Source organism: Euphorbia lathyris, chromosome 9 (assembly GCF_963576675.1).
Source record: "Euphorbia lathyris chromosome 9, ddEupLath1.1, whole genome shotgun sequence".
Classification (NCBI taxonomy): domain Eukaryota; kingdom Viridiplantae; phylum Streptophyta; class Magnoliopsida; order Malpighiales; family Euphorbiaceae; genus Euphorbia; species Euphorbia lathyris.
This window is the reverse complement of record NC_088918.1, coordinates 32,478,939-32,504,664: the sequence shown is the minus strand read 5'-3', so window position 1 is coordinate 32,504,664 and position 25,726 is coordinate 32,478,939. Positions and strand designations below refer to the sequence as shown.

Here is a 25,726-nt window from a genome sequence, read left to right as displayed (position 1 = left end):
GTTTTCCTGGAAATAAACAAAGTCGTGAATTAAATAACAGCACTTTATCCCCAATATTAAAGTGTTTGACTTTAATTTTGGCATCATGCCATTTTTTCACTTTTTCTTTATAAATCTTTGCATTTTCGTAAGATAGATGACGTAACTCATCTAACTCATTCAAATTGAGCAAACGTTTCTTACCTGCTTGTTGCAAATCAAAGTTTAGTTCTCTAATAGCCCAATAGGCTTTATGTTCTAATTCGACTGGCAAATGACATGTCTTACCATACACTAAACGGTACGGAGTCATTCCTATTGGCGTTTTAAATGCAGTACGGTATGCCCATAGCGCATTATTGAGTTTAGAAGACCAATCTTTTCTAGAAGATGAAACTGTTTTTTCGAGAATCCATTTGAGTTCTCTGTTTGATATCTCCGCCTGACCATTTGACTGAGGATGGTACGGCGTTGATACGCGGTGGCGCACTCCATATTTTTTCATAAGCGTTTCAAAACTCTTGTTTATAAAATGAGTACCACCATCATAACGATAACTCTTGGACAACCAAATCTATAGAATATATCGTCAAGAAAATTAACGACAACTTTAGAATCGTTCGTCGGGGTTGCAATTACTTCAACCCACTTCGAAACATAATCGACGGCAACTAATATGTAAGTTTTACCATTGGAAGGGGGAAAAGGTCCCATGAAATCTATTCCCCACATATCGAAGACTTCAACTTCTAATATGGTTGTTAGGGGCATCTCATCTTTCCTTCCTAAATTTCCTGTTCTTTGGCACTTATCACAACGAGTGATAAATGAACGGACATCCTTAAACATCGTAGGCCAAAAGAAACCGCTTTCAAATATTCTAGCAGATGTCTTGTTAACTCCATTATGTCCTCCATAAGAGCTAGAATGGCATTCCGACATTATGGATTCGTATTCATTTTCACCAACGCATCTCCTAATTATCCCGTCACCACAAGTCTTGAACAAAAAGGGATCTTCCCAAAAATATTGTTTAATATCGAAGAAAAATTTCTTCTTTTGTTGGAAATCTAATCCTTCCGGAACAATATTGGCTGCAAGATAATTAGCAATATCTGCATACCATGGTGACATGGCACTTTTTATTTGATAGAGGTGTTCATCAGGGAAATCATCTCGTATACCGGTAGTTTCACCTATAGGACCGTTTTCATCTTCAAGTCTCGATAGATGATCGGCGACAAGGTTTTCAACTCCCTTTTTGTCTTTAATTTCTATATCAAATTCTTGCAACAATAAAACCCATCTAATTAGACGTGGTTTTGCATCCTTTTTAGCAAATAAATATCTTAATGCTGCATGATCAGTATAAATAATAACTTTTGAACCTAATAAATATGACCTAAACTTGTCACATGCAAAAACTACGGCTAACATTTCTTTTTCTGTTGTAGTGTAGTTTAATTGTGCACCAGACAGTGTGTGACTTGCATAATAAATGACATGAAGTTTCTTATCTTTCCTTTGACCTAAAACACATCCGACAGCTAAATCACTTGCATCACACATAATTTCAAATGGTAGATCCCAATCGGGTTTAGCAATAACAGGTGCACTGACTAAAGCTGTTTTCAATGTTTCGAATGCTTTAACGCATTCTTCATTAAAATCAAAGGTTGAATCTTTCATGAGTAAATTAGTAAGTGGTTTGGAAATTACAGAATTTTTTTTAATAAATCTTCTGTAAAAACCAGCATGTCCTAAGAATGATCTTACTCCCTTAACAGAAGTTGGAGGGGGTAATTTCTCTATTACTGAGGTTTTTGCTCTATCTACTTCTAATCCTTTTTCAGATATTTTGTGACCTAAAACAATTCCTTCGTCAATCATGAAATGACATTTTTCCCAATTTAATACCAAATTTGTTTCTTCACACCTAGACAAAACTTTATCCAAATTTTCTAGGCACGAATCAAAAGAATCTCCATAAACTGAAAAATCGTCTATAAAAACTTCCATGATATCTTCAATGAAATCATTAAACATCGCAGTCATACAATGTTGAAATGTTGCAGGTGCGTTACATAGACCAAAGGGCATTCTTCTATATGCAAATGTTCCGTAAGGACATGTGAAGGTTGTTTTATCTTGGTCATCCGGGTAAATGTATATTTGAAAGAATCCGGAGTAACCATCAAGAAAACAGTAGAAAGCATGACCAGCTATCCTTTCGATCATTTGATCAATGAAAGGAAGGGGAAAATGATCTTTCCTAGTTGCTTTATTTAAATTTCTATAATCTATACAAACCCTCCAACCAGTGGTGGTTCGCGTAGGTATTAATTCACCTTCTTCATTCCTTACAACTGTTATGCCTCCCTTTTTAGGTACACAATGGATTGGACTAACTCATTCACTATCCGAGATAGGGTAGATGATTCCATTATCCAGAAGTTTAGTAATTTCATTTTTTACTACTTCTTTCATGTTCGGATTTAGGCGTCTTTGCCTATCCGCTTTAGGTGGCTTATCTTCTTCTAAATGAATTCTATGCATTACAATACTTGGATTAATACCTTTTAAGTCTGAAATTTGCCAACCCATACTTCCTATCCTATTTCTAACAACTACTTTCAATTTCTCTTCTTGAACTTGTGTTAGTTTGTTAGAGATAATAATAGGTAGAGAATCGCCTTCGCCTAAGAAAGCGTACCTCAAATGACTTGGTAATTCCTTAAGTTCTAATTTATGTGGAACTACAATTGAAGGCGGAACTGGTCCATCTTCTCGAATCAAAGGTTCTGGGTCCTTATCTTCTAGTTCCTCGCTCATTATAGGTTCTATTATTTCTTCTTTTTGAACAATGTCATTTACACATTCTTCAATTAAATCAAGTTTCATACAAGCGAAATCTTCCATACGATATTTCATCGCTTGGTTCATATCAAACTCAATCTTATCATCTCCTATTCGTAAAACTACTTTCCCTTCCGACACATCAACTAGAGCACGTCCCGTGTTCATGAACGGTCTACCAAAGATTAGCGGACAATTTACATCATAAGCAAAATCTAAAATAACGAAATCGGTAGGAAAAATAAATTTGTCAACTTTAACTAAAACATCCTCAATTATACCGTATGGTCTTTTAGTGGTTTGATCCGCTAATTGCAAAACCATATTGGTACGTTTGATGTCTTCTTCTAAGCCTAACTTATTAAAAATAGATAATGGCATCAAGTTAATGCTTGCTCCTAAATCACAAAGACAACTTGGAAATTCAATATCTCCCAATTTACACGGAATGGTAAAACATCCGGGATCCTTGAGTTTAGTGGGCAAATTGCTTGACACAATCGAACTGCAATCCTCAGTTAGTGAAATGGATGAAATTCCTTCCCAACTGATTTTCTTTGAAATTAACTCTTTGAGGAATTTACCATAATTGGGAATTTGCGTAATTGCATCCATAAACGTTAAATTAATATGCAAATTTTTAAGTTTGTCTAAAAATGTTAAAAGTTGTTTGTCATAGTCCTTGTTGCGGACTTTGTGTGGAAAAGGTGGTTTGGGTACAAAAGTTTTCGTACTAGAGTCAATCGGTGCATCTTTTTGTTTTAATGTATCTTCTTTGGGCTTTGGTAAATCAGTTCCAGGTAAGGTCGAATTTCCGGGCATTTCCGGGCCTAAGTAGTTTTTCCCTGAACGAAGAGTGATAGCCTTAACATGCTCTTTCGGATTTTCTTCCGTATGGCTTGGAAGACTTCCCTCTTTGCGGGATGGAATTGATTTAGCGAGTTGTCCAATTTGAATCTCCAAATTATGGATGTTGGATGATTGGTTTTAATAAGCTGATCGAATTTATTCTCGATCCGTTTAAAACCATCGTCGTGATTACTTATTTTTCCGCTCATCGCATCAATGAATTTGTCGATTTTAGAAGATAAAGTGCTAATCGTATCTCTTGATTGATTTTGATAATTATTAGTACGATTTTGATTAGCATTAACATTATTGTTATTACTATCTCTCCAGTTAAAGTTAGGATGATTTCTCCATCCAGGATTATATGTATTGGAATAAGGGTTATTAGTTTGGTTTTGTCCTTGGACAAAGTTTACCTGTTCAATTTCACTCATACCTTCATAATCCACATCCGTTCGGATTAGTTGACCATTCGGATCACACGGTGCCATAAACCGATCAATTTTGTGCGACAAGGCAGAAAATTGGGCTTGCAACATCGCTACTGGATCAAGATTCACTATACCTTTAACTGATGATGTAGTTGAGGATGATGGTTTCGCTGATGGTAGGTGTCCACGTTCCGCGGGCCACATACTGCTGTTCATTGCCATTTCCTCCAAAAGTTCTCTTGCTTGGGCAGATGTTTTCTTCATGAATAACCCTCCAGACATAGCGTCCAATGAACCTCTAGTTGTAGGATTTAGTCCATTATAAAATGTTTGCATTAAAAGTTCAGCGGGCAATTGGTGGTGTGGGCATAAACGTTGAAGTTCTTTAAAACGTTCCCAAGCCTCATATAGAGTTTCACTATCATTTTGAGAAAAAGACGTTAACTCTTTAATGACTCTTGCGGTTTTTGCTAAAGGGAAAATTTTTGATAAAAATGCTTGGGCTAATTGCTCCCAAGTCTCAATTGATGCGGCTGGCATAGAAGTTAACCATTCTTTGGCTCGATCCTTCAAAGTAAAAGGAAAAAGGCGAAGATTGATTGCTTCTGCAGTCACATTTTGTCAAATGGGTATTAGGATTTTCGTTAGGTAACCCGTAAAACGTTACATTATTTTGCAACATATTAAGCAACGCAGGCTTAATTTCAAATTGGTTTGCATTAATTTGGGGTCTAACTATACTGTTTGTTACACCGGCCACTCCTGGCCTAGTGTAATCCATAAGTGTGGCCATAACTTCTGGCTCGGTAATTTTAGTTTTTATTGGGGTTTTGTTTTTCTTTTTCTTTTCTTTCTTGTTCTTTTTAAGAGTTCTTTCAATTTCTGGGTCAATAGGATCTGGTGACGTGCCCGAACTTCGAGAACTGCGCATGAACTTGAAAATTCGCACGAACCGAAACTACCTACAAAACAGAATTTGAAAAATAAATATGTTAGTAATTAAAAATAAATAAAATGTAAAAGTTTGAATAAGTATGAATAAACCTAGATTCGTAATAAAACACGAAAAATTTAAAATTTTGTCAAAAATTTTGGCATTCCCCGGCAACGGCGCCAAAAACTTGTTGAGCGATTTCCGCAAGTGCACGGTATACGCTTGTAGTAATAAAAGATATCGATCCCACATGGAATGTTTTTTTAACAAAACTTATTTACAATCGGTTAATTTACTTTAAGGTTTATAATATGGGAAAATCGTTTAATCGGTTTTGGTTTTGAAATTGCTAGAATGAGAATTAGATTAGAATGTGAAGATGTTAGAAAATATCTGATTAATAATGAATATGCAAAACAGGAACGTTTTAGTACTTTAGAAAAGTAAACAAGTATATTCGTTTGCATTAAGCAAAGAAAACAACTTTAAACTTTGTACGAATTATAAAGATGAAATAAATGACGGAACCTCTAATTAATAGGCTTTGAACGCGACAAAACCCTTATCCGGGATAATTGCCCTTAACCAAATTAAAACTCTACCGAGATAATAATTTGCCTAAGTGTTCAACAAAGTTTCCTTGTAAAGATTTTGGATTAAACTACGTTTTAATGAAAACACCAGCAGTCACTTTAGTGGATTGGCTACCATAAGTGCTGCATAAAAATCTATCGAATAGAACGGACTTTATTAGATGAAATATAAATTGATACAAGTTTACAGAGAACATGGAGCATTGAATTCTTCGACGGCGTGCAAGTGAACGGGTTGTCAATCCTTTCCTTGGGTTTCGTTAGAGTTTGTGAGGCTCAGGGGCGAATCCTCTACTCAATCTTCTCGCTGAATCTTCGTAATAGAGACTGGGTCGGTCCACTACCAAAATGTAAACTAAACTGGAACAATGTCTAAACGCTACTGATTTTGTTATTATTTTGTAAACAATGTGTGTACATCATATTGCTTTTGAACAGAATCGAAATCTAACTTCTGAATCACTTGATTCGGAATTTCTGCATAAATTCTACACTAATCTCTTTCTTCTACGCATATATCACACTATATCATTATTATTTTTTCAACTCTCCATCAACTCTTTATTTATAGATGCTGAAGAGTCTTGATTGAAGTGTCGTGTCCCTTTGTGAAGGATCGTGTCCGCTGCGAAAGGACGTCTTTATCCACCCGAACGATCGCGTTTCGTCGAAAACGAAAGTGTGTAACTAGGCTTCTAAAATCTCTTGCTCGTATCGAGAATGGGGGAGCATCAATTGTACTTCGGACGAAGGGAAGAAAGGCTGAAGGACGCGTGTCGCGACCGTGAATTTGGGGGGCCGCGGTCGCGGCACGGAGCTTTTTCGGTTTTTCAGCTTTCGTTCGTGTCCTCGACTTGGCGTTATTAATTTTCGTCGTCTTCGACTCCTTTTGTAGGGCTTTTCTTCTATTTTTGAGCTCTTTTTACTCCTTTTTGGATTTTACCAAATATTTATGTACCTTGCATGAAAGAAACATATTCGAGAGTAAAAGTATTCTAAATAGGTATAAATAGCATAAATTCGTAGCAATATTGATGTAATTATTTATGATATTTTAGGTATATTTTGGGCTTAACACATGTGCAGAGGTTTGGCATTCCAAACCGACGGAAATCCCAGGGGTTCGTCCTTTTTCATCTTTACGAAGAAAAATCTTTCGTCCCAGAGATGGACGTTCGACATCTTACCGCAGAAGGGCGAATAAGTTTTGAATTTGGCGAAGGTATAAAAAGACTTGGACTTTCGCTTCGTGGGTTTGTGAAGAGACCGGAAGACTCGAGGATTACAGACTACCCCCAGGTTCGAAGCTAAATAACAGTCTAGGGCCATATCTAACCAGCCATTTGGATGCAGCTGGCAGACAGTGATCCCAAAGTACTCCATGATATCCGCCATCATTTTAGGAAGAGGAAGACGGAATCCCCTCTCCACATGACAGCTATAAATGGACAGGTAACCTATGGGCGGACAGGCGGGTCACTGATGAGCAGCCGCCAACTCAATCTTGTAATCTTTGATCCAGGGGTAACGATCCGCCAAATTAGCTAGATCCGAAGCGCTCATACGGGACAAAGTAGACTCCGCCCTAGGCAACTTTTTCCTAAACAGAGTCGAAGGAGAAGCCTCCATTCTAGAAAATCTCCTAGAATCTATTGCCGGAACAATATGGGTCGCGACGACGGGAAAATTCCGAGTCCTAACTAAACGAGTTTGACGACTTCTACTCTCCCTCGCCGAGTTGCACAACTCGGTTAAATCACAACTAGGTGTACTCTCAGAAGAATTAGAACTCTCAAAAGAAGTGGTCCAGCTAATTATAGTTTCAGAGGAAGTGGTCAGATTAAAGAGTTCGATGGTAGACTCAGAGGAAGAACTCATAAAAACCCAGAAAACAAGACGAAAAGGTTCACTTACATGAGAGTTGGAAGCTTTGAAGATTCTTGACGCTGGAAAAAGCTCTAGAAAAACTCAAAGCAAAATGAGGGAGGAAAACGCAAATGAATCGGAGAGAAAAGAGAGAAGTTGAAGAAGATATCACATCACACCTCGAGCAACGCGCCTAAGACACATGTCGCTCTATGAATGTCCTGGAACAGAGTGACCATAAATTTGATTCATCATGACGGCGTGCAAGGAAGTGCAAAAGCCCTAAAGGACTTTAACGGAACTTTGTGGGGGCTTCTGATAACATCGAGATATTCTCCACGGGATCAAAGAGGATATTTACCGAAACGGCAGCGTATTGGGAGCGCCAAGGAAGCAATGGTGTATCAAACAAGTCATCCTTGTGGCGGATCACCTGGATTCCACCACACATTATCCATAGTCAAACCTACGTGAGACCCGCCATTATGCCTCGATCCGCCCGCCAAATGGTAGAGCCGATTCCCAATAAAAGCAGTTAATGGAACAACGGCCACACTTAAGGAAGATCCGTAACCGCCATTAATGAGGCATTAATGGGGACTTTCGGGTTACTGGAAGTTATGATCAGATGACTATAAATAGTTTGCACCCCAAGCTATTGAGGTACACACTTTCATTCTCTCTCTTAAACCCTACCTTGTCAATACAGTTTATTCTCCATTTTCATACTGACTTTGGCATCGGAGCTTCCCCCCGTCGAACCCAACGACGCCCCCACATGGAAGGAAACTGATTGGAAATTCACCACTAGTTATCAGTTTAAGTATTTGCGCAAAAAATGTATGTTTAGGTGTGGGTGTTTTGGGTTTGTGGAATTCGAATTTGAAGGTGTTTCTGGTGTTTAGGCTATGTATATGAGCTCTATGAACTAATTTGAAGTGAAACGATTCGAAAATTTTGATTTTGACAGTTTCCACCATTAATGGTAGGGAGCTCGACTACTGCTTCTCTGTTTTGCGTTTTTTTCTCCATGTTCACTTGATTTTTCATAATTAATGAGCTTCAAACTTGTTGATAATCATTTGGTAAATAATAAATGCAAATGAATTGCTTGCAAACCAAATTTTAACGAGTTTGATCGCGTTCTTGACAGCTTCCTCATCACATGCTTACATGATTTCTCCCGGTTCATGGCTTGGCAAGAAGATGAAGCTCACCGAGGTAAAACTCATATGAAAATTGATGCTGCAAGTTTGCAAGTTGTGTGATGGAAATTATTTGATAACCTGCTGAATTTTTCTCTGAATTTGTAGGACATGCTCATGTCGTGCGGACCTACAGCTGAGCCTGATGCACCGCCGCCTCCTCCATTTCCGCTCTCGAGTGATCAAGATTTAGCTTTAAACATCAATACTCGTGAGCTCCATTCAACCAAAAAATCACTTATCTTTCCTCGATACTTTAAGGAATGGAATGATCTTGTTAAGAAAATTGAAGGTACTTATTCGGCAGCTTGGGAATGTATGGGCATATCTGGACTTGTTTATTTATCACTTCACGAGATTACTATGGCTGCCACGGTATTGGAAGGGGCTTTGAATTTTTGGTCATCTCACTGTAATTCTTTAATTTTACCTCTCGGGCCCATGTCGATTACTTTGAGGGACGTGGTGGTAATTACTGGGCTACCAATTTTTGGGGATGAAGTTCCAAGTCGGGTTAATTGTGATGCCTTCCCAAATGTGATAGGCAAGGGTTCGAGAACTTATGTTACTATGATAACCAAACTTGCAGGCAAACAAAACTTCGATGAAGATGATCACTTAATTTTTGTTTGGATTCTCTTGAGCCAATGGATTTTCGAGCCTATGGGATGTTCTCCGACTGCGGAAGTACTCGTGATCGCTAAGGCCTTAGTGATGGGACAGAAACTTGCATTAGGGACAATGCTTTTGGCAAACACCTATCACCGTTTGTCCATTACAGTGACAGACCATCCGTTTACTAAATTGAAAGGCGGCTTGTGGCTTTTCCAGCTTTGGCTTTTTGCTTATTTCCCACACTTGTCAACGGGGATTTACAAGCCTGAGTCATAATTCATAGGGATTGACATGTGTTACCGTACCTCTGATTTAAGCTTGAAAAGAAGTGTTGCAATATTTCTGGACTAGGATTCCTTCATCTCTCAATGACTTTTTCATTTTCTCGACTCGGGATGACACGTACTTACCTTCATATGCTAGAACCTTCTTTCATGCCACTAGACCAAAAGACCATGAGTGGTGGAAATTATTTTGTTTGACAAGGAAGTTGCATTATGGAACTTCTAAAAGTCGAAGTTCGAGAGCGTCAGCTACCGGGATGGTATTATATGCTCCTTGTTTATGGGCTCGACAGCTTGACTTGTTCCAAGGCATTCCTGGATCCTTGCCATTTCCTTCTATTCAAGAAAGGCATGGGGAAAGTGAGAATGACATCTCAGCTGCTCTTGCAGAAGCTGAAAGTGAGAATGACATCTCAGCTGCTCTTGCAGAAGCTGAGACTGGTTTGGAGAAATACCATGGGATAATTTTCCTTTATCCGGATCACCCGAGTTTCGATTCTTGTTGGAACAATCTTTTCAACTGGTGTATGCCTCCCACTGGTAAAACTCTAAACTCTTGATTCTTTTTTATTACTGTCTTCTTATTTTCTTTTTGTCATTTTTGCTTTTTTATGACTTTTTCATTTTTTTCAATTTCAGCTTGCTAATCTGAAATTTTCTTTTTATTTTTTCTTTTAACAGATGCAAGCGGAAGCTCGGGAGAGGAGTTGAGAACTCTTAGGCCTATAACGATAAAGTTTCCCAATCATGCGGAGCAAATTGCAAAGGCAAAATCGGGTGGACCAATTTATGATCGGAACACGAGGCGCTCGGGAAGAAACCATAGGATTGGTCTCGGTTTTCACAACACTAAAACTAATCCTATTGACATTACTGAAGATGAGCCAACTTCTTAAGGTAATAGAGCAAAAACAGCCTCGAGAACCTTGGTTAAAGGAAAAGAAGTCTTAATTGATATTTGAGTGATTTATGCTTGTCAAGATGATGAATGTGAGGATGAAGAAAAGGTGCAAAGTGATGAGCAAGGGAAACATAGAGGCAAATTTGATGGCAGAGAAAATAATGATTTGTAATGGTTTTTTTAAGAGAGTTTATGCAAATATTATCTTATGGGCACTTGGGTAAGGTTTCTTGAAATTCAATTATGGAATATGCAAAAGAAACAGTAGAAAAACATTAATATTTATGTTTGATCATAACAAATAATTACGATGGTATGATTTATTATTTAATTCTGATATAAGATAACCATATATAGCTAAAATAAGAATGACATGAATTGAATAAATAAATTAGTTAGTCTGCACTTTATGAGATTTCTTCAAAGACTTTTTTTTTTTACAATTGATCATTTCATCATCCTGGTGTCAGGATTTCATTTAGAAAATGTTAGTTCTAAAACCAGGTTTTGGATTAATGATTAAAACGGTGAATCAAACCTACGAAATAAAGATTTTATAATAGATTAAGGTTCATAGCTTGATTTGGTACTAAATAATTGAAGAAATGTTTATTAATTTTGTGTCATAGCCACTAGATTTGGAAATTCATGAAGAAAAGGTTATTGATGTTCAAATTTTTTATCACATATAATTCATTAAGTTGGGTTTGTTGGATTTTGTAGTTACGAGTGAGCAAAATAACTGATAACCGATTACCAAACCAAACTGAAATTTTATTGTTTGGTAATTAGTTATCGGTTAGCCAGAAAAAATATTGGTGTAATTAAATTCCAACGGAACTTAATATATAAATAAATAAATATATATATATATATATATATATATATATATTTGTTTGTATATTAGTAATTAACTAAAATGAAGCTCAAGTCAATGATTGCTTTAGTTAAAAATTTAAGTCCACCGAAAATGGTCCATCATGATGCTTGCCTTACTGACTATTTATATAGAAACTCCAAGTAAATGGTTGTCAATTAATTACAAATATTGATGTTTTTTTATTTTTTTTAATTTACATATATGTTGAAGTCATGTGATTTTAATGGTGAACTTTAAAAGGAACTAAATTTTATCATATATCTCTGGGATTAGGCTTGCCAAGAGTCTGGGTGTGAAAAGGCTTATGGTGGAATCTGATAACCTTGAGGCGGTTAACTTCATCACCAATAACAGAGCTGTGTGTTTGGATAACCAAAATTTAGTAAAAGGGATCAAGAGATTATGCCATTTCTTTGAGTCTATCAGCTTTGGTCATATCTATAGAGAGTAGAACAGGGTTGCTGATCGCCTAGCTGCAGAAGGTCATGAGAGGACGTTAGGGGTTTCATCATTCTCGCTTCTTCTAGAGTTCCTCCGTTCTTTACTCTCTGATGATCTTGTGGGGGTTAGCTTTCCGAGGCTAATCCCGGGTTAGTTTTTTTGGACTGTTTTGTTTTTCTTTTCATTTTCCTATCAAAAAAAATTGATTTTAATAGTCATTAATTAGTTTAATTTTTCTTAAAAAGGAAACTTAGATTTATGTGTGGGGATCATGCTTAATTGGGAAACTGGTCATGGTAATTAATATTTGATTGTGTTATATTTGAATTTCATATTTAATTTCGGTAATTTTATTTCTAGGAAAACAAAAGTGAATGTAAAATGAAGTTATCAATATCATATTACAATTTATAATGAATATATTGTGCCGGTCTATTTGTCAAAAAATGGAGTAATCAATATTTATTAATTTCTATTAAAATTGTCAATATTATATTTATTAGTAAAACACATTTTTATGATTTTTTTCTGTTGTTCTTTTTAAATTGTAATCATTTTTTTTTTTTTTGTATTTTATCATCAAAATGGATACTAATGAAGCTGTTGGGAATCAAAATCAGGAGCAACACCCACCTATTATTCTTACAAGTGTTTCTGTTACTGGAAATATTGGTGGAAATGTTAATGCTATTGAAAATGTTGCTAGATATGAGAAGCAACGTTTTGATTCTACCCAAAGCTATGCAAATTCTAAGGCAAAGACTAAAAATAGGAAACAAGTAAAGTCTAGATCCACAATGTCACTACAAAATAATTGACTTTTTGGGACAAAAATGAAGGACAATTTATATATACTATCCTTAAATCTATTTTTTCAATTTTTTTTCGGGGGACTAATTTATTAACAGTCTCTTTTGCTTTTTTAACTTAGAATTGAGGACAAAAATATATAATAAATATTTACTAATATTTATAAATTTTATACATAAATTTTTAGGGACAAAATTATATCCTTTTTCACACGTTCTTTCCTTTCTCGCTTCTCTCTCCTTCACGCCTCCTTTTTTACTTCTTCGTCCATCTCCGGCTTTGCCTCCCTCTTCGTTCATCCTCTCTAATACTTGTTTCTTTCTCCGACTACCCTTATCTGAGCTTCCTTATTTCGTTTGTTCTTTTTTATTTGGGTAAACCGATGGCAGAATTGTTGGCAGGGGTTGTGGTTACAACGGCTACCTCACGGCAGGGAGGACGTATTGAGGTGATTTTTCTATTTTGATTTCAACTGTTACATGAAATTGAAGGTTTGATTTCCTTAACTATTTTACTAACATTTAGGATTTTTAAGTTAAATTTCTTTCACTATATATAATTTGGGGATTTTGATAAATTTTGGGGGTTTTCTAATTTCAATTTTTCTTAGATTATATATATCTAGTTGATTAAATATATATAATTTGGGTGGTTTGTAATCGAAGGCCTCAGGAGACATAAAACATCAACTTTTGTTTAGAACCATCTAGCCTTTATTTTACAAAGGTTATTGAATATCAATTTATTTTCAATAAATTCAATGAAGTTCACATTTGATTTCAATGGTTATTCTGGTTTATTTAAATATAAATTCATTCAAAATATTGATTTGGCAAAAAAGCCGACTCACTATAATGTGAGTTTTTGGGACTTGGAAGACTGTCATATACATTTTACAGGAAGGAAGAATTGATTAACACAATTGAAGAAAAGCCCGCCCTAAATGATCCATCAGTACATTTATGCTTTCAAATGCCTTGTGTAACATTGAAAATGTAGGATAAGCTAAGCAAAATTAGGGATCATTTTAAGCGATTTAGCACAATAAATGGCTAGAAATGAAATTTTATTTCCTTCTACTGAACAACATAAAGAAATCTCTACGATTAATTATAAGCTTAGAATTTCAATTTAAACTAGAATTTGTGTGGACTATAGTACGTATATAACATATATATATATATAGTGGTTTGAGTTTTGTTAATTTGTTTTTCTTAGGTATCGATCTTCTTGATCATAATGATCGTTGTTATTTTAGTTGAATTGTTATTACATTCCTAATTTAGAGTTAGTGTATATAACTTCTCATGTTCTGTTATCTGTAGAGGTAAATTGATTATTGTTGTTTCGGAATCTCCAATTTTAAGTCTTGAACATTGTAGGGGCAATATAATTTAAGGATGTGTATAGTTAATCGAAATAATCAATTGAGTAGTTACCTTGTGCCTCGTCAATGAAGTTTGTTTACTTCCGAAAAGTTCTAAAATTGAAATAAAATAAGGAACAACCTCAGTAGAGTCTAATATGCAGACTTTTGTGATTGAGTTAATAATCACACTCTATCTCATTTTTTTTATCTCTAGTGTAGCCATAGATAATAGAGCTGTAATTTATAATTTCTTCACATAATCATTGATTTCAGTTGCCTACTTGTTGACTTTTTGATTCCAATCTTCCTTGTATTTATCAAATGAAACAATTTCAGTTTTATTATATAGTTTCTTTGAAAGTAATATGCAATATTGGAATGACTAAGATTATTTGTTTTGTACTATGCATATTGGTGAACTAGCTGGACTAGCAATTGGCTCTAAGGTTCTCCTGAACGTCATTATCGATGGGTAAGTAGGCATTTAGTTTATCTGCTAAGAATAATTTATCAATATTATTTTTTATTTACTAACTAAGGATTAAATATATGACATTTAGCTTGGTTGCTTGTACATTATTCTCTATGTAGACCTTAATATAATGTAGAAAGTAATATATTTTTTCGATTTATTATTTGGGTGGCTCATCTGCTAAAGAGTTCGATAATGAAATTGATGTTGTAAATGCAATCCAATATCAAGACCCTTTCAACGCAAAGTGGTGAAAAACCTACCAAATAGCATGTTTGAAGTTTGTAATGACCTTAAATTGATAATAATTCTGTAACTTGTTTATATCCATATCATATATATTTTCAACAAAAATTGGTACACTTATCTTATTTATTTTCATTGCATAATATAAGTGATAATTGCTTCTTATCATAGTGTTTTGATTATAATATATTAGTTCAGTTAAAAACACTTTTTCAAGTAAATTATTGCAGCTTATAGGTGTTGATTTGGATGGAGTGGAAAAACAAAGTAATTCTGATTCAAGCAATAAAAATCATTTTTCTGGGAGGAGCCATACCACAAGGCATCTTTAGGGAATCCATTTTCTCGATTCTAATTCTAGCACTAGTCCCTTACAAATGGTAAGCTGGTATTTTTATTATCAATTTTGATAGATTTGGTTATAATGTCCGAGTTTGTCTATCTCTAGCACCATTCTCCATTCCACTCCCTTTCTTTGGAAGATTTCTCAAGGTATCCAGTTTTTATTGTTACAACTTTTATTACTATTACAAGGTTCTAAATATAGTATTGCCCTTCAGATAAAATTATAAGCTTTCCAGTATTTTTTATGCTCTCATTTTGCACTAATCACCACTAGTGTTTGCTTGCAGAAAAGAACAATGTTTTGTATTTTTGCGTCTATTCAAGTAGCTGATATTTTATCATAAGTTTTTGAAATCTGGTAATTATTTTCATTTCAGGAAGGCAATAAGCAAAAGGTCACACCAATTATGAATGTAAAACTCATCGAGAGGATTTAGCTACACTAGCCAAGGTATATGTGTATCTTATAAATATCTTTTCTACTAGTATGCATACTTTTTTAGCTGCTATAATTGTCATACTAACTTCTTATATTATGTTATCTATATTATGTGTTGGTGCTCTCTTCAATCCAAATATTTTTTTTATTGGTTGGTGATGACATCATTCATTTCTTCATTTGAGGACAAATAATTGTCCCCTAATGAAGGGACAAAAAGTCGTTCACTTTGCATGGGGACAACAATTGCCCCTTTGTTTAGAGATAAAAAAAATCATCCTTTAAGAATAAGGATAAAAGTCGTTCCCTTTACATGGAGATGACAATTGTCCTATTCTTTTGAGATAAAAAAACTGTCCTCTTAAGAATAAGGACGAAACTTGTCTCCTTTGTATGAGGACGACGATCGTCTCTAGAAACGGGGACGATATTTGTCCCTTAGAATGGGGACGACATTAGTCCCTATGTTTAGGGACGACAATTGTCCCACAAAATAAGGACGACTCAACTTTTTGTCCCCTATAGAATCGGGTACGCTCACATAGGGGACGAAACAAGAGGATGACAAAAATTGTCCCCTAAAGGTATAGGGGACAATTTTCTTTATTTTTGGAGACACATTTAGCCGTCCCCGATGATCATTTTTTTGTAGTGTGTGGAAGCATTTCACAAAGTATGAAGATAAAGAAGGTCGTGATAGAGGTAAATGAATTTATTGTGAAAAGGTACTTGTCTGCGATACTAAGATAAATGGAACAGCTTCTGTTGGCCCAAAATAAATAAATTTTATTTTCATGTATATAGAAAGCTTATATTTAATTTTAGGGTATAGTTTCCATTTTTCTAAATAAAAGAAATAAAAAGGACGAATAATATATATATATATATATATATATATATATAAACTAACCTCTAGCTCGGTGAGGTGGCTGTCAGCTCGGCAACCTAGATGCCAGTCTTCGTCCGAAAGCCATTTCGGTACATCCGACTTCTCCAAATGCACCCGAACACAACCACGAGCTAACCTACGAAGCCTAGCCCATCCCCACACCTAGGCCCAAGCCTTAAAAGTCTCTCTAACAACAAGGTAGTGGGGTGATGTGGCATGGAAGTTAGTGGTGGTTTGTGGAGGTTGAGGAAGTTAGTGAGGTGGCAAGTTAGTGGTTAAAATTAGAGAGAAAAATAAGGGTTAGTTGGTGATTAATTACTCAAAATGCCATCTTAAAATGCTATAAATAGACCCTCCATTCTTCATAATTATTCACTCACTCAACACAACAAAACCCCCTTCTTAAGGTCCCTTCCAATGCTCTCTATTCTTAGTTCTTAGTTCTTGAGTTCTTCCTCTTTGTTCTTCATTTTTCTTAGCTTTAATTCATTCTTTTAGCTTACCTTTAGCTTTAATTCAAGTTCCAATAGCCTCTTTCCAAGTTTTTTCAATTCAATTTAGCATTCCTAATCCTTTAGTTTGCTCAATCCTTAGCTAGAATTCTGTTTTCAAATTAATTTTCCAGATTCGTCCAATTATTTTCAAAGCCCGATTTCATCCATTTAAATTCATTTTTTGCTTTCAATCCCTTCAACAAAGTTGTTTATGACGTCCTGAGGTTCAATCTAGTATATTTAATTTCCCCAATTCCATGCTCAGAAACTATAGTTACAAGCCAATCTTTACAGCCCAAATTCTTGTAGATATTCTGTTTCCAGAATTTCCCAGATTCGACCAGTTATTTTCAACTCCCAATTTCGTCTATTTAGAGTCCGTTTTAGCCTTCGGTCCCTTAAAGAAGTTTGTTCCTCACTTTCTGAAATTAAGTTTAGCCTATTTACTCATCCAATTCTGGGTCCTTAAGCACTCAATCGATCCCACCAAAGTCAAGGGTTAAATCTGCCCCATTTGCCTACCACACGTTTTGATATTGCCAAAATCGTATACCATACGGGCCCAACCGACCGTGGTGCATCCGAGGATTTCAAGCCGACATCAAAGTTCAACGTCCAGCCGAGATAGCTATTGTGGCTTCAAGTTTATCGTTGAATTTCAATTTTATTTTAATTGCATTTTAATTCCTTGTATTGATTTGTTTTTTTCCAATTCAATTGATTGTCTATATGTTTAGTATAGAAATCTTTCAATTGTAATTCATTTTCAATTTCATGCTTTTTGAACATATGTATTCAAACCTTGAACAAATCAATAAAATACCAATTTTTTCACCAAATCTCGTGTCAATTTCACACCTTTAATTTCTTTATTTTACCCGTCTTCAATTTATACGCTTAGCTTAAATCAAAATAATTAATCTAGCAAAGTTTTTATAACGGCGCTAGAGACCCAAGAGGGACTTTTTCAATCCTTGCGTCTCTCGCCAATCGCTTCGATTAGAATTCATATTTTCGGCGCACAATTTCACAAACTTAACCGTCTTTAATAATTGAGAAATAATTTCTCTGGCACGCCCGCACCCTAACCAGACGTGACAAGGTTGAAATTAGCATATTTCGAAAATATCGCTAACAATTTTTGGCACGCCCAGTGGGACCTTTTGATTTTTAAGCTTGCCAAAAATTTTAGAACCCGTTTTTGTACATGTTTTCTTCCATAACCTTTTTTCATATCACATTTATTTATTTTTTTGCCCCACTTCCGCTTTACCAAAATTTATTAGCTAACGCTAACAATTTTTGGCACGCCCAGTGGGACCTTTTATTTAAGCTTCGCCAAAAATTTCAATGCCCTTTTTCCTATAAACACGATTAATTTTTTTTTCTCACACTCAGCTTTTCAATTTAGCTTATTATTATTCCATGCTCTTACTTTATGCAATTTTATCTATTTACTTTATTTTCATAATAAATTTAATTTAACCATTTTTTCTATTATTCACGGAGAATGCCTCTGAATATTAATAGGTGCAAAGCAATCAAACCATGACGAGGAAAACATATGAAGATGCTAGGGATGCTACGATACCGGTGTATTTTGGTGGTTTCAATCGAGATCGACATTTTACAATAAGTGCAACCGGATTGTGGGTCCATTGGTATACCGTCTTTAGATGCTACGATGATGGCTATGTTCAGTTTATTCATAGTGACGAACATAATATTGATTGCAAGTGTTGTGCTTACGTTCAAACTGCGTCATTCTATGATGATCAATATGGTTGCTATGTGGAGCAAGTCCAAGAGTCCCATAAGAATCCACATGGTCCTGATTATGTTGAAGTATGGGAGCATCTACGGATGAGTAATCCTTATTGCCGAAATAATTATATTTGTAATTATAGGGATGAAAACCTCCATTTTCATCGTCCTTGTCGGCAATCTTGTTTGAAAAAAGTATGGTCAGGCTCCAGTCGAGCATAAGACATATGAAAATATTGTGTGCTCTAAAATGAGCTACGACCAAAATTCTCTCGAGGATTCCAGTCATGTGGCAGAGGTGTAAGCAGACCAAGTTGTTGAGGATGATGGAGAATCATTACTTATGGAGGAGAAACAATCAGCGGATGATGAATATCATCAAAGAATGGATCAAATCAAGAAACAGGCGGCTAATGTAGCAGCTTCTTTAAGAGCCTGCATTGAAAGCTATTGGGGGGGGCATCCAAAAGGGAGAATTTCATCACAGTACGAATTTAGAGGCATCTCCCACACGCCCAACTCCTCCAAAAACAAAGATTCCTAATGATGAGATGACAATAGAAAGTCAAGATGATGAAGACGACTCCTACGACTATGATTCTGAGTCCAGGCAAGAGGATGACAATAATTCCAATGATCTTGATTCGGGGGGCATCCACGAAGCACCTATAGAAATTCAAAAAGATGAAGGAGGTGTTTCTAGGAGCTATGTTTCAGAATCCAGCGAAGAGGATGATGTCTTGTCCAATGATCTTGATTCAGAGGGCAGCAAAGAGGAAACAATTCAACAAGAACCCACTCTATAAGTATTTCCCATATATGCAAATCCCCCGAAGTCAATGGAATTTCTATGGAGTCCTGACATGAACCAGAAGACAGTGGTACAAGCCCAGGAAGAGGAGGAAGATATATCTCATGACCTCCATTCGGATTTCAGCCAGGAGGATGATGACCCATCAAGCACTTCTAACTCGGGGGGTATCCACGAAGCACCTGTAGAAATTCAAGAAGATGAGGAAGATGTTTCTTGGAGCTATGATTCAGAATCCAGTCAAGAGGATGAGGTATCCAACCCGAGGGGCATCCAACTGGAAAAGGTGCAAGAATTTATTCTAGAAGAATCTCTCATTCTTGTCAAGTCTTTAAAATCAGAAGATTTTATGAAAAGTTGCGATATCAAAGAAGAAGCGGCTTCAGAAACTCAGGAAAATAAGGAAGATATTTCTACGACTGTAATTCGCAACTCATTCAGGATGAAGAAAACTTCTATGATAATGGTTTGGGGGACAGTCAAGATCAAGAGATTAATCGAGAATCCACCCCAGAAATACCTCTAATGATTCTTCCAACAACTCGTGTTTTTCCAGAGCCTGTGATCACTATGAAGTTTGTTAACTCAAACAGGGGACCAAGTTTGCAGACCATGATTCTTCTTTTCGCCAGTCTACTTCAACTTTCCTACCATCCGGACAAGTCACGAGGTTTCTACTTCTTAACCTTGTTTATTTATGTAAACTCTAGTTTACAATTATACTTTATTATGCGGAAAGAAAGTCATAAAAATAAGATCATCGACATGGAAACTCGCATCCCTCTTGTAGAAATATTATTAGGCATCTTATTATATGAGGCTATAACATGATTTTGTACTTACAACATAGCCCATAAGACCATTCGTGGCCAAAATAAGTTGGCATTTCTGTCGGCAAAAAAAAAAAAAAAATTTCAGTTTTCAAAATAAATTATTTTTGTACGTGTTTTCATTTTGTTCATATTTTCTATTTTTGTTTTTTCATCTCTTTAGTTGTTCGCTTTGTAAATAGGTTAATTAACTAGCAAATATATTGTTATTTTTGCGTTCATAAAAAATCATATATATAATAAAAAAAATCCACACACCGTGTTACTAACCATACATGTTGTGTGAGACGAAAAAAAAGAAGAAAACAAAGCCAGTTTGAAGGTAGATACGAGTACTTTCATTACTTCTTCTTTAACAAGGACAACCTTCAATTCTAGGTTCAAATTCGTAATCTTCAAATCCCAGTTTCTCAAATTCAGTTCAAAAGATCAGTTAAATTCATGTCTTCCAATAAATTTTTTCTCCAATTCTATTCTATATAATTGTCATCTGATGATTCAAATATCTTAGTTTAAGTCTAATACACGATTCCTAATCATTGATTTTGATTAATTTTATTCATCTCATAATCTGCCATTGTCATATTCTTCATTTGCTTCGAGCTCTAGCTCACAAACCGGAACACTCAATTATTACCCTTTTCTAAATCGTATTTGCAATCGATTAGTTGATTCCAATTAAATAAAATACCCAGAACCAAGATTTTGGAAATTATTGATCTCAAAATCATAATCTCCATCAAACAACTGTTCTGGTTAGCCTTTTTTTCCAAAATTGATTTCGGCCGCCATAAGCCACATTTTCCTTCAAAACCAATCTCAATCTCTTCGTTGATATCCAAATTATGACTCTCAACTTTTATTTCACTCAAAAAGATTTCTTATAACCCCAATTTTCTCACTCGAAATCACCCCATTGTCATTTGATTTGTCTTACATCAAATAACTTGTGTATTTCTTTCTCAATTAATTGGCAAAATTTCATTTGAGCCCTTCAAATTTTAAAATGATTCCAACACGTCCAATTTCAACATCCAATCCAACAAAGTCCAATTTGGTTATTCTAGAAGTCCATTTAGCTTGGATAAACATTATCCACTCCTCAATTCAAGCCAATTGTGGCCAATTAATTTTCATCATTATTATAGCTACAAGTTATTTTTCATTAACCTGAAATCCTTCAAACTCCAAATTACGAGCCATTCTCTTGTTACAAACCATTTCCATATCATTTTCAGAAGCAATCCCTTATTCTAAAGTATCAATTATCTCAGAACCAAGCTTTTGGTATTTATTTGATCACAAATCAAATTTAATCCCATCAAACAACTGTTCTGAACAACCATTTTCTTAAATTTATTCTGACCACTAAGACCATTCATCAGGTCACGAGGTCAAGTTTGTTATTATTTATTATTTTTGCATAATTATCTCGATTAATTTCGTTGTATATATTACTTTGTTTTGTTTGTTTAAATTACGTTTTCAAGTTGTAATTTTCCTGCTTTATTTCTCACATTTTCACAAAAAAAAGAGTAAAAAAAATCCATGAGCTCAAACGAGGCTCTTATGAAAAAAAAAACGAAGCAAAATAAAAAAAAGGAAAGAAAGAAAAAAAAAATTGGTTCAAAAAATCCTAAATACATTCTTTTGTGTACAAATTTTCAATCCTAGTCAATTTATACACAAAAGAGGGGGGCAATTGTTGGCCCAAAATAAATAAATTTTATTTTCATGTATATAGAAAGCTTATATTTAATTTTAGGGTATAGTTTCCATTTTTCTAAATAAAAGAAATAAAAAGGATGAAAAATAATAATATATATATATATATATATATATATATATATATATATATATATAAACTAACCTTTAGCTCGGTGAGGTGGTTGTCAGCTCGGCGACCTGGATGCCAATCCTCGTCCGAAAGACATTTCGGTCCATCCGACTTCTCCAAATGCACCCGAACACAACCACGAGCTAACCTACGAAGCCTAGCCCATCCCCACACCTAGGCCCAAGCCTTAAAAGTCTCTCTAACCACAAGGTAGTGGGGTGATGTGGCATGGAAGTTAGTGGTGGTTTGTGGAGGTTGAGGAAGTTAGTGAGGTGGCAAGTTAGTGGTCAAAATTAGAGAGAAAAATAAGGGTTAGTTGGTGATTAATTACTCAAAATGCCATCTCAAAATGCTATAAATAGACCCTCCATTCTTCATAATTATTCACTCACTCAACACAACAAAAACCCATTCCTAAGGTCCCTTCCAATGCTCTCTATTCTTAGTTCTTAGTTCTTGAGTTCTTCCTCTTTGTTCTTCATTTTTCTTAGCTTTAATTCCTTCTTTTAGCTTAATTTTAGCTTTAATTCAAGTTCCAATAGCCTTTTTCCAAGTTTTTTCAATTCAATTTAGCATTCATAAGCCTTTAGTTTGCTTAATCCTTAGCTAGAATTCTATTTTCAAATTAATTTTCCAGATTCGTCCAAATATTTTCAAAGCCCAATTTCGTCCATTTAAATTCATTTTTTGCTTTCAATCCCTTCAACAAAAGTTACAAGCCAATCTTTACAGCCCAAATTCTTGTAGATATTATGTTTCCAGAATTTCCCAGATTCAACCAGTTATTTTCAACTCCCAATTTCGTCCATTTAGAGTCTGTTTTAGCCTTCGGTCCCTTAAAGAAGTTTGTTCCTCACTTTCTTAAATTAAGTTTAGCCTATTTACTCGTCTAATTCCGAGTCCTTAAGCACTCAATCGATCCCACCAAAGTCAAGGGTTAAATCTGCCCCATTTGCCTACCACACGTTTTGATATTGCCAAGATCGTATACCATACGGGCCCAACCGACCGTGGTGCATCCGAGGATTTCAAGCCGACATCAAAGTTCAACGTCTAGCTGAGATAGCTATTGTGGCTCCGAGTTTGTCGTTGAATTTCAATTTTATTTTAATTGCATTTCAATTTCTTGTATTGATTTGTTTTTTTCCAATTCAATTGATTGTCTATATGTTTAGTATAGAAATCTTTCAATTGTAATTCGTTTTCAATTCCATGCTTTTTGAACATATGTATTCAAACCTTGATCAAATCAATAAAATACCAATTTTTTCACCAAATCTCGTGTCAATTTCACACATTTAATTTCTTTATTTTACCCATCTTCAATTTATACGCTTAGCTTAAATCAAAATAATTAATCTAGCAAAGTTTTTATAACAGCGCTAGAGACCCAAGAGGGACTTTTTCAATCCTTGCGTCCCTCTCCAATCGCTTCGATTAGAATTCATATTTTCGGCGCACAATTTCACAAACTTATCCGTCTTTAATAATTGATAAATAATTTCTCTGGCACGCCCGCACCCTAACCACACGTGACAAGGTTGAAATTAGCATATTTCGAAAATATCGCTAACAGCTTCATTGCACAATCATGCTAATTCTTGTTTGAAAAATCTTAGTAGTATAGAAACTCATCAAAAGCAATTGTCTTTACAATCAATTACGACTTCTAAAGCAACAAATAATGATAATATGGAACTTAACTTGTTGGAAGTTTGATCCTCTGTTAGTTAGAGAGTCCATTGAAAAACTGACTGTAATTGGTGCATTGCCTTTTAGATTTGTTAAGGGGAAGTCTTACAAAGTTTATGGCATGGCCACTACTTGTCATAGGTACAAGGTTCCATCTCGTTGGTCATTTAATAAGGATTGCTATCAAATGTACATGGATGAAAAGATGAAATTGAAAACCTACTTTAAAAAGAATGGTCAAAGAATTAGTATTATCACTGACATATGCACATCCTTGCGAATTTCCTTTATTCACATTTCTGGAATGGAGAAAGGAAAAGTACTATTTTTAATATTGAGTCTTCATTGTTTAATTTGTATCACGAGTACAAAAGTCTTCTCAATCCACCAACAATTGAAAATTTAAGTGTGAATGAAACTCAACTAGTGAATAAGGTGGGTACTGGTGGGAAGAAAAGTGTCAAGAAATTTTTATAAAAGCATATACAAGAAGCAAAGAATTGAGGATGGCGGTAGTGATCCTAGAAAATGTGAGTTTGAATTGTATTTGAATGAAGAACTGCAGGATGATTCCACAAACTTTGATATTTTGATGGGGTGGAAGGTCAATTTAACTAGATTTTCCGTTATTTCTCAAATGATATGAGATCTGTTGGTTGTCCCAATTTCAAGAGTTGCTTTTGAGTTTGCCTTTAGCATCGACATGAGAGTATACTTGATCCATATAAGAGTTCTCTATCTCCTAAAATTATGGAGTATGTACCCAAGATATGCTCAAAACTTCATCTCAACCTATATTTGTGGAAGAAGACTTGAGTGAAATGGAAAGGCTTGAAAACGGTATTTTCTACTTTCTGTCTAGTTCTTTTAATAACTTCTCATATGAAGATTGTATTTCAATAGAATTTACTAACAATTTCTTGTTCTTTTTCCTTTTTTGGAGTTTGCAAAAGCTAACATCAGTACTGACGGTGCGTGTGAGTCGGCTTTAAGTAGTAACAAGAATATTTAAACTTTAAACTTGATTATCTTCCTTTTGTATCATGTACCTATCGATTTGTTTTATAATGTTTTATTGCTTAATTTTATATGTTTTAACCGTATTCAATTCTATTTTTTTAAGTATTTCATTGCTTTGTTGAGCGTTTAATTAATTTTATATTAATACTGTTGTTTCTTTTAAAATTTTCAGGTCCAAGTCGAGTCAAGTAGGGCTGGTTAGTGGTCTTTGAGATTGAAAATGCATGAAAATATTTTTTGATGGAAAGTTTTTGTTAATAAGAAAAAGTACAATAATAAACATTATGGTTTGGTCGATTTGCAAACATAATATACGTGGTTTAAAAGTTGACAAACATATACATTGAGGTTGATTCCATTAATAAGATAGTCCAAACTAACTTACCGTGTTAAAAAAAGTCAAAATAACAGTAAAAGTTAAGGGTATTTTTGTCTTTATATTTATTTATTTTATAATTTATTTTTTATTTTTTTTCTATACATTTATATTTCTCTCTCCTCAAACTATCTCTCTCCTCAATACTCACCTATTGAAGAAGTATACTAACATGTATCCATAAACAAAATTGAAGAAGTTTCAAGTGAAGCTGAGCACAAATAACAAATGAGAAAACATGGTGTTTCCACAAATTCTCGAACTTTAGTTTCAGCTTCTCAGACATGATGAATCAATTGTAATGCAATTTAGTCTATTTATCTCTTTCACATGTATAATCGTGATAATAACCAAGGATAAAAAAAACTCTAATTAAGTCGAAAGAACGCAATTAAATTTCTCTAGAAGCAGATTCACCTCCTAAATCTTAACGATCAAACCATCCAAAATTGAATTGAAAAGACATACTCCCTCTATTCCACAATACATGTCTTTTAA

General features: G+C 34.9%; 1 non-coding gene across 1 annotated transcript; it reads left to right on the top strand.

Annotated features, from left to right (window-relative positions):
- Positions 1–4,467: 4,467 nt before the first annotated feature.
- LOC136207670 (small nucleolar RNA R71) lies at positions 4,468–4,574 on the top strand. Its single transcript, XR_010676800.1, has one exon. It is a non-coding gene; the product is annotated as a small nucleolar RNA R71 (small nucleolar RNA).
- The last annotated feature ends 21,152 nt before the right edge of the window (positions 4,575–25,726 follow it).